The sequence below is a fragment of the Myxine glutinosa genome, chromosome 8 (genome assembly GCF_964187855.1).
Source record: "Myxine glutinosa chromosome 8, kmMyxGlut1.1, whole genome shotgun sequence".
NCBI classification, from domain to species: domain Eukaryota; kingdom Metazoa; phylum Chordata; class Myxini; order Myxiniformes; family Myxinidae; genus Myxine; species Myxine glutinosa.
Window position 1 is genome coordinate 30857079 of NC_136268.1, and position 13028 is coordinate 30870106.

Sequence of the window (13028 nt, forward strand, 5' to 3'; positions counted from 1 at the left end):
TGCTGTTGTCATTCTCAAACCAGTAAGGCCCTAGCATTACCCATTGGCATTGAAGGTGCAGAAGCATGTCACCTTAGGCCCTTTCAGGTACCTCTCAGTGATCTCCCAAGGTGGTTCTGCCCCCCAGAAAATGTTGTTGTGGTTGTTGATGTTGTTGATTTGACCACTTTTGTCTTCTGCTCCACTGTCAATGGCTTAGTTGAGCTACGGAGCTAGAAATCCCAGGGAACAAATACGACGATAACACCACCAAACCCTGAAAATGAAAACGGTATAGGTCAAAAAACAAAGAAATGACAGGAAGTCAAAGTTGGATCAATCTTTTTGAAACACCCTGCATATACCCCGTGGGGGGCTGACGACATATGCCAAGTTTCATTTTTTTTGTTGTTGAGAGGTTTTGGAGGTGTCCAATTTTTTTTCCCTTTAATCCAATATGGCTGCCATGCCGTGTGATCTGTGACAGTTATCAATAAAATATTCTCCAAGGGAAATCCTTCCAATGTTTAAAGTTTTGCATTGATGAGACAAACGGTTTTTTTTTTGGGGTTTTTTTTTGTATACAAGATCGAGGCTCGTGAAAGAGCGAACATTTATCACACAGAAAGACAAACCGCCAAACCGACACATAACCGACAAACCGACACATAAAACAAATAACATCGGGAGCGGTAGACAAGATGGGGAGAGAGGGGGAAGGACACAAACACAACATTTGAGAGCAGGAACCGAGAGACATCGAGAGATCTGTGGGAGGGAGAGGGCTTTGGGGGGGAGGAATGGGAAAGGGGGTGGGAGAGGCATAAAACATATGGACACTGCCAGGACTTCCAGGAAAGAAGTTGGAATTACAAACAAGGTGGATCTGGGGTTAATTAGTGGGGGTAGAAAAGATCAAGGTCCTGGATGGGGGAAGATAAGAGATGGTGGTGAACAGCCGTTTTAAAGACCTGGAGGGAGGAGTGGGATTGAAGGGAGTGTGGGAGTTTGTTCCCGAGGCGGGAGAAAAGAGGAATGAAGGAGTGAAGGTGAGCAGTTGCAGAGATATATAGACGTGGACACACAGGCAGATCGACAGACAGTCTGGCACGGGCATTACAATAGTCTCGAAACCTCTTCGGAGTGAGACTAACTCGTAGGCCCTGCATAAATTCACCGTACTGTAAAATGTGGCTCGTCTTCAACTGTCCCCCCCAACCACAAGTCCACAACCACCCCTCCCTCCCCCCAACCTCGAGTCCAACTCCTCCCCCAACCAACCCCATGCCTTCAAATGCCCCCCCACTTAAAGTCCTCAACCCATGGCCATCCAACCCCAAATTCTCAATCCCCCACTCCCCTTTAATGAAGTCTACAAACCCCATCTCCCAACTCTTTGCCCACCGACAACCTTCCAACTCTGTGCCCATCCAACTATGTGCCCACTAGCTCTGTCCTCCCCTCCTCCTTTCTTCTTTAAGTCCTGTTTGTTAAGAATAAGGTTAAAGTTAAATAATGACGGAACGTTTTTCGTAATATCACCAGATTCCATCTCGCGATTCTTAAATGAAAATAAGGAAGGTAATGAAAAAAAACCCATTAGTGTCATTGGTAATGGAAAAAATAATATCCAACCGGACCTCCTCGGACAAAGACAACTAGAGAGTTCATGGAACACCTTTTATTTTTTTTTATTTTTTTTGTATACAAGATCGAGGCTCGTGTAAGAGCTAACATTAATCACAAAAAAAAAAACACACACATAAAACATATAAATAAGGGGAGCGGGAGCACGGAGGTATATAATATGGAGAGCCAATTGGCCACCTCGCAGCATTAGCCGCCGTGAAGCCACCGGAAATAGTCTGGCGGCCATATTGGGAAGCCGATCGTAAGCCTGTCAAAGCAAAGGCGTGGCGCACTGATGATGCAGCTGGAGCGAATTTTAGGCCCGCCGACTATTTAATTAATATAGAATACTAATATTTGAACTGATATTCGGGCTCAGAATCCCGTTCTTTAAGGAAATGGTGTTCATTAAGTTTGAAGTTGGTTCTAGACGCATTTTTCCTGGGGAATCCAATGGTTTAGAGCTTGTTTGGAAAAAAAGTGCCCAAAATTACCGCTCGGTGTTCTTTATCGTTCTTCTCATGACCCAATCACCCACTAGTAGGAATAAGAATCCTGACATGTTACACCCCTGTTTAACTCCTGTCTTCACCTTGAACCATTCTGTTGTTTCACCTTGGTCGACGACCGCACATTGAAAGTCTTGGTAAAGGGCTTTTACAAGGTTCACTAATTTTCCAGGTATGCTGTATTTCTTCATTATGACCCAGACTTTCTCTGGGCAAGGAGTCGAAAGCTTTCTAGAAATCTATAAAATTGAGGTACATCGTCGTTTGCCATTCTTTGGCTTGTTCTATAATATTCCTCAATATAAAGATCTGATTTGTTGTCATGTTATATGATGTTACTTAATTCAGTCATTATATTGTAACTAAGATGTGTATGTTTCTATTACCGAGATGTTAGAAACCACGCAGATATAATGATAACCAGAGTTTATTCTACACTGACATGGGTCAGCAACACATCAACAGTGAGTCAGTCACATAAATGACATGAAACGCTGTCATGTAGTTAACCCACACAATTCACAGTTAACCCACAAAACACACCCACACCATGTAGAGATGAGGTCGCTCTTATATTTCAGCTTGCTCTGGTGTTGCCTCACTGGTGAGCAAACAGGACCAGTTTGCAATATTTTTTCCTGATGCGCTCTTCCTTCATGTCATCATCGAGTGTTCTCACAACATGATGGAAACGTATCTTGCTGTATGATTGTGATACAGAATGTATTAAAGCAAACACATGGTTGCTGTCTGCCTCACAGTCAAACATGTGCCGATCCAAGGAAGCAAATGTAGACCGACCGACCTCAGAAAGGACAGAAGTGGAAATTGCCACTCTTATCCCACTTTCACGAGGCATTTTGCCATTGCTTACAGCCAGGAGCCTCTTGACACAGCGTTCAGTCGCCTCACAGACACGAACAACACTGTGCGAGGGAACTATGAGGCCACCCCTGTTCTTGGTAACAATCAGGCTGTACATTGGTGTGGTTTGCCATTCTTCGTTGTTACTGGTCAATGCAGAAAGACATTGGCTACACTTCAGAGTCTTCCTCACCATCCTCACCACATAGCCGGCAATATAGCCAACACATGACTCTGTAAAGATGGAAAGTTGCTCAAAATTTGGAATATCCGCATAGTCGTGGTCCTCTTTTGCCGGCGATCTCAACTCCAGGTCGTATCGTCTGGCCACCAACATGTCGTGACTCTCGTCAGGCACAGCCTGCTTTGCAACGCACTTGAAGGAAGCCGCATTCAGGATTCTGGTTGAGTCCTGTGCAGAACAGTTCCCACTTGCAGACTTGATGTCATGTCGCATCAAGAGGCGCTTATATGCGGCAACAAACTGCCGGGCCGTTGGGTTATTCCCACTTCCACATGCAATGCGGACCGCTCCAAAGAAAAGTTCAATGTGGTCTTGGCTCATTTTGTACGTGAGCAGGTATCGCAGGGGAGATGAGGCAGGTTTGACATATGTGAAATACAAAATTTTGACACTCTCTATGCAGATCATGAAACCAATGAAGGGGGTTTTCAAACGCGTATTGGTCATAACTTGACCATTCATGTTTTTGATGTTGGACAAGTAACTGTAGGCAGTATCCAGGAATGGCAGGAAAAGTCCTTCTCGTGATGTCATGAGTGGTGCCTTGTAGTTTCGTGCCAATGGATTGCGAGAATTTAGAATGTCAAACAGTTTGTCCAATGTTTCAATGTATTGGCAGGTAGCCTCACTGCCCTGAAATTCTGATAGTTGCAAAGTGTCCCTGCAAAACCGAATTGCATCTGCCACACTAGTGCTCAATGTCTGAGCGGCTGTGTCCACCTTCATGACATTGCTCTTCCACTCGATGTGTTTCCGGGAGAGCTCATTTCCCAGACGCAAGCCTTCCCTCTTCTGCAGATCAAAGAGTGCCTGGATGTATTTCCACGCGATGACTTTTTTGTTGCCATCCTCCATCATTTTCATGGATCCAAGACAGTTTCTTGCAAGTTTAAGCATGTGACATGCATCGAGTACAACACAAATTTTCTTTTCGGGATTTGCTGGGTGGGGAAATGTTGGTTTCACATTCTGCGGCGTGATGTCGGCACCTAGCTCACGTAACATTGTCAAATGAGCGGACGGTCCATCGCAAGTTAAGGAAACCACCTCTGCACCGATATCATGCAATTTTAGTAGACATTGTGTCACCAAATTCGCCTGTTCCTTCCCCGACAATCCATTTATCATAAAGTATGCTACAGGCACTTTCCAACTGTCATTCAGCTTCCATTCCCCGATTCCGATTCCCCGATCGACGTGGGAGCCCCAGCTCCTTCACTAGCAGACAAGACAGCCGGCTTAACGTTCGCCAGGATGATCAGTCGCCCTGCCCGTGAAATACCAGGATCGGGATTCGTACCAGGACCCTGAACAACTTCCTGCCCTACCTACTGCTACTGCGAAGTGGGAAGGCAATGGCAAACCACCTAGTGCTGTAATTTATACAACCCTCATTTGCAGTTATTGGCATCAGATAGCTAAGGAAAAATAACAACTATTGAACAATAAACTTCCAATTTAGTTGCATGTTCGAGTCCGGTGTATTGTATTACTTGCCCTGATGGATGTGGACGAATGTCACAATCGGCTTCCCAATATGGCCGCCAAGCAACTTCCGCTAGCTTCAGCCGACAGCCGTCATTGGCTCTCCAGTTTATTATATACCTCCGTGAGCGGGAGACAAGATTGGGAGAGAGAGGGAAGCAGACATGTACAACAGCAGAGAGCAACCTCATCATACCACGTCGTCATGTTACGTGTGGTGGGATGGCATACTGTGCCATTTTTTCATGCTGGCCGTCTATTTATTACGTTCGCAAAAAGCGGTAGTGATGTGACGTGAAAGGAATTGAAATGGGAATAAGGGAAGTGTAATGAAGGTCGTTTCTGGGACAAATATCATTGTGGTGGGTGTGGGTCATATTCCACTAAATATGCGTATGTAATAAATGTACACGCTGGGTCACATGCCGTTAAATATGCGTATGTAATAAATGTAAACACTCGGTCATATTCCGCTAAATATGCGTACATAATAAATGTAAACAGTCATATTTCGCTAAATATGTGTACGTAATAAATGTAAACGCTGGGCCATATTCCGCTAAATATGTGTACGTAATAAATGTAAAGGCTGGGTCATATTCCGCTAAATATGCGTACGTCACAAATATAAACGCTGGGTCATATTCCGCTAATTATGCGTACGTAATAAATGTAAACGCTGGGTCATATTCCGCCAAATATGCGTACGTAATAAATGTAAACGCTGGGCCATATTCCGCTAAATATGCGTACGTAATAAATGTAAAGGCTGGGTCATATTCCACTAAATATGTGTACGTAATAAATATAAAAGCTGGGTCATATTCCGCAAAATATGCGTACGTAATAAATGTAAACGCTGGGTCATATTCCGCCAAATATGCGTACGTAACAAATATAAACGCTAGGTCATTCCGCTAAATATGCGTACGTAATAAATATAAATGCTGGGTCATATTCCGCTAAATATGCATACGTAATAAATATAAACGCTAGGTCATATTCCACTAAATATGCGTACGTAATAAATGTAAACGCTGGGTCATTCCGCTAAATATGCGTACGTAATAAATATAAACGCTAGGTCATATTCCACTAAATATGCGTACGTAATAAATGTAAACGCTGGGTCATATTCCGCTAAATATGTGTACGTAATAAATGTAAAAGCTGGGTCATATTCCGCTAAATATGCGTACGTAATAAATGTAAACACCTTCCAAAGCGGCTCCGTTTTCTCTCCGCATATCAAACTCGATCTCCTTTTACTCGGTCGTGCTTTGTGGAGTCGAACGAAACGGTTTGTTTACATCAGGAGTTACACGTCACCTGAAAGTTCGTGCTGTGAATGTAATGATCGTTTCTATGGCCACCCGGTCTGAATACAGAGTTAACGAACATTGTTTGGAGTCCACCATGGATGACACTCCATATGGATTGTGAATTGGTGCCACGTGTTTCGGGATTTCCACGACGAACGTCCGTTCCAGCAAATAGAACCATCTTCACAACACCACAAGTTTATGTGATTCTGAGCAATCACGACAAAGCCAGTTAAATACGCCCACATTTTAGACCAATCACATTGCACTCGTAGATTTTACGTCACCCATTCGCCTCCAAAGCCACGCCCACCCTCATTCTCCAGAGCTGACCCTGTTTACTTCGTTTTGAGAACCACCAAGGTCTTGGGAGACGTTTATTGAAAGTTTTTGTTTTTAAACAAAATGGACATTGGCGAGTTCGAGGCCGAATACTATGACGAGTACGACTTTTACAACATAAATGACCGCACGGCAGGTAAGTTGAGCATATCATATGGTTTGCACCTGGTACGATTCCCAAAGCCAAAGGTTGTCCGTATGTGAAAAAGGACGATGGCACCGCCGCCGACCCTCCCTCACCCCCAGAGCAAGGCAGAGGGAGCGGGAAACTGCGCACGAAGCGGGAGGCAGAGGAGCACACGAACAGACACTCTCCAGGTGGTCACGAACGTAAGATCACCCAGAAACTGCAAAACCTGGAGGCGAAACGCAAGGACGCACCGAGCGCTCCAGGTGCATCGAGACCAGAGCGGCACCAGCACGTCGGGGATGGTCGCACCTGTGTAAGGTTGCGGGGCCGTGACGTCATTCTCATCCACGCATATATAATATTCCCAGTTGTTTGTTCTTTTTTATGCAAATGAATCAATTTAAGAGAAAATTGTAAAAAAAAATTGTTTTAGTAAAATGAAATATGTTTAGAAAATGGTTTAAAATCGTTATTGTTTTAGTAAAATGAAATATGTTTAGAAAATGGTTTTAAATCGTTATTGTTTTAGTAATAAACTAGCCGAAACCCGTGGAACATCCACGGAAGGGAGGATGTGGTGTATGGATGGCATAGGGGATTTGCTTGTCCGAGTAAGAGTTAGGAAGAAAGATGAGAATGAAGAGTGCGTATATGAACAACGATCGCCGACACCGGCACAAATGCATGCTCTGGATTGTCCACTCACTGGACGGCTTGCTTTTGCCTTCGCCTGTCCAATCAGCGGACGGCTTGCTTCGCCTTCGCCCAGCAGACGCCAATACGATGGCGTCGTAAGATGGCGCCGTATCGGCAGTTAATCGGATGCTTTTGGGCCCCAACGTCGGCTAATTCAGATTTTTCGAGTATGGCTGTACGTGATAAACAAAGAGTGCGGTTCGTAGATCGTAAATCCATTAGTGCCGTGGGCATCGGGTCACTGGGTGCGGCGTAAAAGGGATAACAAAGTCGAGTCCTTACGCTATTACTATATAGACTAGCCGAAACCCGTGGAACATCCACGGAAGGGAGGATGTGGTGTATGGATAGAGTGTACCATTATGGATGGCATAGGGAAGCACTCATGGGATCTTCTTCTTCCGTTAAGCTCCAATTTTTTCTCTTTAAGGTAAGTCCAATCAGTCCTCTCTGCTCGAAGTGCTCAGGCCATGTCTTCCCGCTCTCATACTTTTATTGCCGTTCGGTGTAGAAAGGGATTGACATATCGTTCGTCTGTTTCAGCTCGTTATCTTTAAGCTTCCTTACGTCTCGCCACTTGCTACACCTCTCTGAGTTATGAGGATTTATGCAACGCACCTTGAGTATCGCAACGTCACTCCATTTAACTTTATTAAAATGACGATAAAGACGTTTCCTTATATATCCTAATTTAAAATGTTCAAGGGAATAAAAAGACCATTTGGTTCACACCACCCATGTTCACACCACTCCACTGTCCAATCAGCGGACGGCTCGCTTCGCCTTCGCCAAGCAGACGCCAATACGATGGCGTCGTAAGATGGCGTCGTATCGGCAGTTAATCGGATGCTTTTGGGCCCCAACGTCGGCTAATTCAGATTTTTCGAGTATGGCTGTACGTGATAAACAAAGAGCGCGGTTCGTAGATCATAAATCCATTAGTGCCGTGGGCATCGGGTCACTGGGTGCGGCGTAAAAGGGATAACACAAGTCGAGTCCTTACGGTATTATTATTTAGATAAACTAGGGCATGCCCGTACTATATATATATCTAAAATTATATCCCCCCCCTCTATTTACATGAAATGGTTTGGTCCATGAAATGTTTTGGTGCATTCGCAACGCCAAAGCGAACGGCGAACGCTTTACATGAAATGGTTTGGTTCATGAAATGTTTTGGTCCATTCGCAACGCCAAAGCGAACGGCGAACGGCTTGCGAGTACAGTGACAATCCCCCCCCCCCCCCCCCCCTCTATTTACATGAAATGGTTTTAATTAGTTTTAAAACATAGTTTAACGCCAACATAGCGGCAACATAGTTTGCCAACGTGAAATAAATGAATACGCTCTCAAATGTGCCGTCCGAGGCAGAGTGTGTTCACCACGTTCGGCACACGCGATAGCTCGCTGCTCTCTGATTGGTTGAATCGTTTTTTGGACATAGCTCGGTAACTACTTCTGCGATTAATTTAAAACCTTGAAAAGGCACATCCTCGGGTCCCCAGCAATATACCTGGCAAGTTTAAAGTATATCGGACCCGTGGTTGTCGAGAAACAGCGGTCACAGACAAACAAACACACACACAGACACACACACACAGACACACACACACACACACACAGAGATTGCTGGAATTATAGATAGATTACATCCCGTTGGACACGTGAACAAAACACGAGCTCGGAAGAACCGAAAACTGTGCAATGATCGGAGTTGATTCAAAGCTGCAGAATCAGAGTTTTAAACGTGCACGAGGATAAAAGCACAAACACCCCTGAAAGTGTGAGGTATTCTTTCGGTGTGTGTGTGTGTGTGTGTGTGTGTGTGTGTGTGTGTGTGTGTGTGTGTGTGTGTGTGTGTGTGTGATATTTGTGTGTGTGTGACATTTGTGTGTGTGTGATATTTTTGTGTGTGTGTGATATTTGTGTGTGTGTGATTTTTGTGTTTGTGTGTGATTTTTGTGTGTGTGTGATTTTTGTGTTTGTGTGTGTCTGTGTGCGTGTGTTTGTGTATGTGTGTGTATGTGTGCTTGCGTGCATGTGTGTGTTTGTGTGTGCGTGTGTATGTGTGCTTGTGTGCGTGTGATATTTGTTTGTGTGTGTGTGTGTGTGTGATGTTTGTGTGTGTGTGTGTGTGTGTGTGATATTAGTGTGTTTGTGTGTGTGTGTGTGTGATATTTGTGTGTGTGTGTGTGAGAAATTAGTGTGTGTGTGTGTGTGTGTGTGTGTGTGTGTGTGTGTGTGTGTGTGTGTGTGTGTGTGTGTGTGTGTGTGTGTGTGTGTGATATATGTGTGTGATATTTGTGTGTTTGACCACTTTCAACATGTTCTGCACTACCCTACTCCACCATTTTCCCCCCGTTTCCAAACTTCTCCCCTTGGTGTTAAAGAAGATTTTAAACCGCAAATTCACAACTACCATATCGTTCCTATGTGCGTTCACACGTACCATAACATTCCTATCTGTCCATGTTTCGGGAATGTTCTGCAAACATCAGAACGAGTTTGGCATTCAATGTTCCCTTGATAAACCCCATCCCTTTGTGTAACTTGCAGCAGTACACGTCACCATAGAAGGCAAACAAACGCCTTATCACGTGTTGACAAAAGCAACCACGTTGTGTTCCAACCACCTCCAGGATCTGCACTAACATGTTCATAATAAAAGTTTCCTTGCAAGGACCATCGCAGGTGGAGGCCATTCGGCCAATCACACCGATGTGACGGTTGCCAACCTATGGTTGTGTATCCATGCTCTTGTGGCGGACACAAAAGCCCACTTGCGTGGTGACATCATTCCACGCACCAAGTGGGCGGTGGCCACGCCCGAGGGGTAGGCGTGGCCTCATGATATACACCGGGCGACCAGCCCGGAGCAGTTCAGTGTTACAGTGTGGTCTTACAATAAAGACGTTTATATGTTACCGCTTGTCCGCTTCCTCCTTGCTCACAAGCAGCGCGCGTAACGCCGCGCTTTACTGGTGACCCTCGACGTTGGATCTGCCGTAGCGGTCCTTCCGAACACGACGCCATTGCAATGGCCAACGACAAGGCAATGGCGATTAAACTTCCCGAATTTTGGGAGGCCCAGGCCGAAGTCTGGTTCGTTCAAGCCGAAGTCCAATTTCAGCTTCGGCGCCTCACCAACGACGACCTGCGCTACTGCCATGTCGTCGCCTCCCTCGGGCCCGGCACGGCCGCTCGAGTTGTGTCCGTCCTTCGCCACCCACCGGACGGCCACAAGTACGAGGCACTCAAGCGGCTACTCCTAGCCACGTTCGGCCTCACGGACGACGCACGGGCCGACCGCCTCCTGGATCTCCCCGAGCTCGGTGAGACGCGCCCGTCGGTCCGAATGGACCATATGCTGTCACTGTTGGGCGACGAAGCCCCCGGTTCGCTATTCCGGGCGCTTTTCCGGCGCCAACTTCCAGCGCAGGTTCGCCTCGCGTTGGCCGGGACCGAGCTAACGGAACCCCGAGCATTGGCAGCCGAGGCGGACAGGTACTTCGCCGCTTCGGACACGCGGGCGAGCGTCGGCGTGGCCGTCACGGCCCTCAACGCTGATGTTCAGCAGCATGTTCCACAGCATCAGCTTCTACAGCATGCTGATGTTCAGCAGCACGCTGATGTTCAGCAGCATGCTGATACGCACCTCATGAACGCCGCCACGCCCCGCCCACCGCCGCGGCGAAAACCGCCACCGCGGGGAAACCCGCCAACTCCACCGGCCTGGCGGAGCCAGCCGCGCTCCTCCAGCTCCACCACCTGGTGCTGGTTCCACGCCAAGTTCGGCCACGAAGCTCGGCGGTGTCATCCGCCGTGCTCCTTCAACGGGTCGGGAAACGCCCGGGCCGGCGCTCAATAGTGGCGATGAGCGCCGGCCGTTCGAGCAGCCTGCTGTTCATAACGGACACCTTCTCCGGGCGCCGTTACCTGTGCGACACGGGAGCGCAGGTGAGTGTCATTCCCGCCGGCACGTCAGACAAGCACGCCGCGGGTGGGGGCCCCGCGCTGCTTGCCGCGAACGGGACGCCCATCCGTACATACGGAAAACGCTGCCTCTCTCTGCGGTTTGGAGGGCAGGTTTTCCGATGGACGTTCGTCACCGCCGACGTGCCCATGGCACTGCTTGGCGCGGACTTCCTGTGTGCTAATGGGCTCCTGGTCGACGTCAAGCGCAGACGGCTTGTCCAGGCCGAGACGTTCAGCTCGCTCGCTTGTGCGTTGCCCAGCTCAACGAGCGGCTTGCCAAGCGGCTTGCCGAACGATTCCGTTCCGGCCACGTTGGTCTGTACGCTTCCGGCAGCGGACGCATTCACCCGCCTCCTCGCCGGCTTCCCGGCCCTCACGCGGCCCACCTTCTCGGCGGGGGCCGTCAAGCACGGGGTGGCCCATCACATCTCCACCGTCGGGCCACCGGTCTACGCCCGGGCACGCCGCCTCGAGCCGACGAAGCTGGCGGTGGCAAAAGCGGCGTTCGCTACCCTGGAGCGACTCGGCATCGTTCGGCGCTCAGAGAGCGCTTGGGCGTCGCCGCTGCACATCGTGCCGAAGCCCGGCGGGGGATGGCGACCGTGCGGGGACTATCGCCGTCTCAATGACGCCACGACTCCCGACCGCTACCCCGTCCCCCACATTCAGGACTTTTCCGCCCGTTTGGCGGGCAGGTCCTTCTTCTCGAAGGTGGACCTCATACGCGGCTACCATCAGGTCCCCATCAGGCCGGAGGACGTCCCGAAGACGGCGGTCATCACGCCATTCGGACTCGTCGAGTTCCTGCGCATGCCCTTCGGTCTGAAGAATGCGGCTCAGGCGTTCCAGCGACTGATGGACAGCGTCCTGCGCGACTTGGATTTTGTCTACGTCTACCTGGACGATATCCTCGTCGCCAGCGCGTCCCGCGAAGAGCACCTACGCCACCTCCGCACGCTCTTCGAACGCCTGGGCCAGCATGGCCTGATTGTGAACCCCGCAAAGTGCCGGTTCGGCGCCGCCACAATCGATTTTCTGGGGCACCGTGTCACCAGGCACGGAGCCGTCCCCCTGCCGGCCAAGGTGGAGGCGGTGTAGGGGTTTCCGCGCCCCCGCACGATCAGAGGGCTGCAGGAGTTCCTGGGCATGGTGAACTTTTACCATCGGTTCCTGCCCCGTATCGCCCAGCTCCTGCGCCCCCTGCACGAAGCTCTCCGAGGTAAGCCGGGCAAAGGCGACGTTACCTGGACCGAGCAGATGGACACGGCGTTCACGGGCGCGAAGCTCGCCTTGGCTAACGCCACCACCATGCTCGCGCACCCGGCGCCCGATGCACCGATCGCCCTCACCACCGATGCCTCGGACTACACGGTGGGCGCGGTGCATGAGCAATGGGTGCGTGGAGCTTGGCAACCGCTGGCGTTCTTTAGCCGGCAGCTTCGCCCGCCCGAACGCCGTTACAGTACCTTCGACCGCGAGTTGCTCGGACTTCACTTGGCGGTCAGGCACTTCCGCCATCTGCTCGAGGGCCATGCGTTCACTGCCTTCGTCGACCACAAGCCGCTGATCTTCACGATGGGCAAGGTCACCGAGCCGTGGTCGGCCCGGCAGCAGCGTCACCTCTCGGCCGTGTCCGAGTACAAGACGGACATCCAGCACGTCGCGGGGAAGGACAACCCGGTGGCGGATTGCCTTTCCCGGGCCGTCGCCCACGCAGTCCACCTCGGCATCGACTATGCCGGGATGGCAGCGGACCAGGCCGCTGACCCCGACGTCCAGGCCTTGCGGACCGCCGTCACGGGCCTCCGCGTCACCGAGGTGCCGTTCGACGGCGCGGGCGCGGCCCTCTTGT

The 13028-nt window shown here is 49.5% G+C and overlaps 1 protein-coding gene across 2 annotated transcripts in view; it reads left to right on the plus strand.

Annotated features, from left to right (window-relative positions):
- The window catches only part of LOC144893252 (P2X purinoceptor 4-like), a 46682-nt gene that overhangs the window by 31485 nt on the left and 2169 nt on the right, over positions 1-13028 (plus strand). The window lies entirely within an intron of this gene.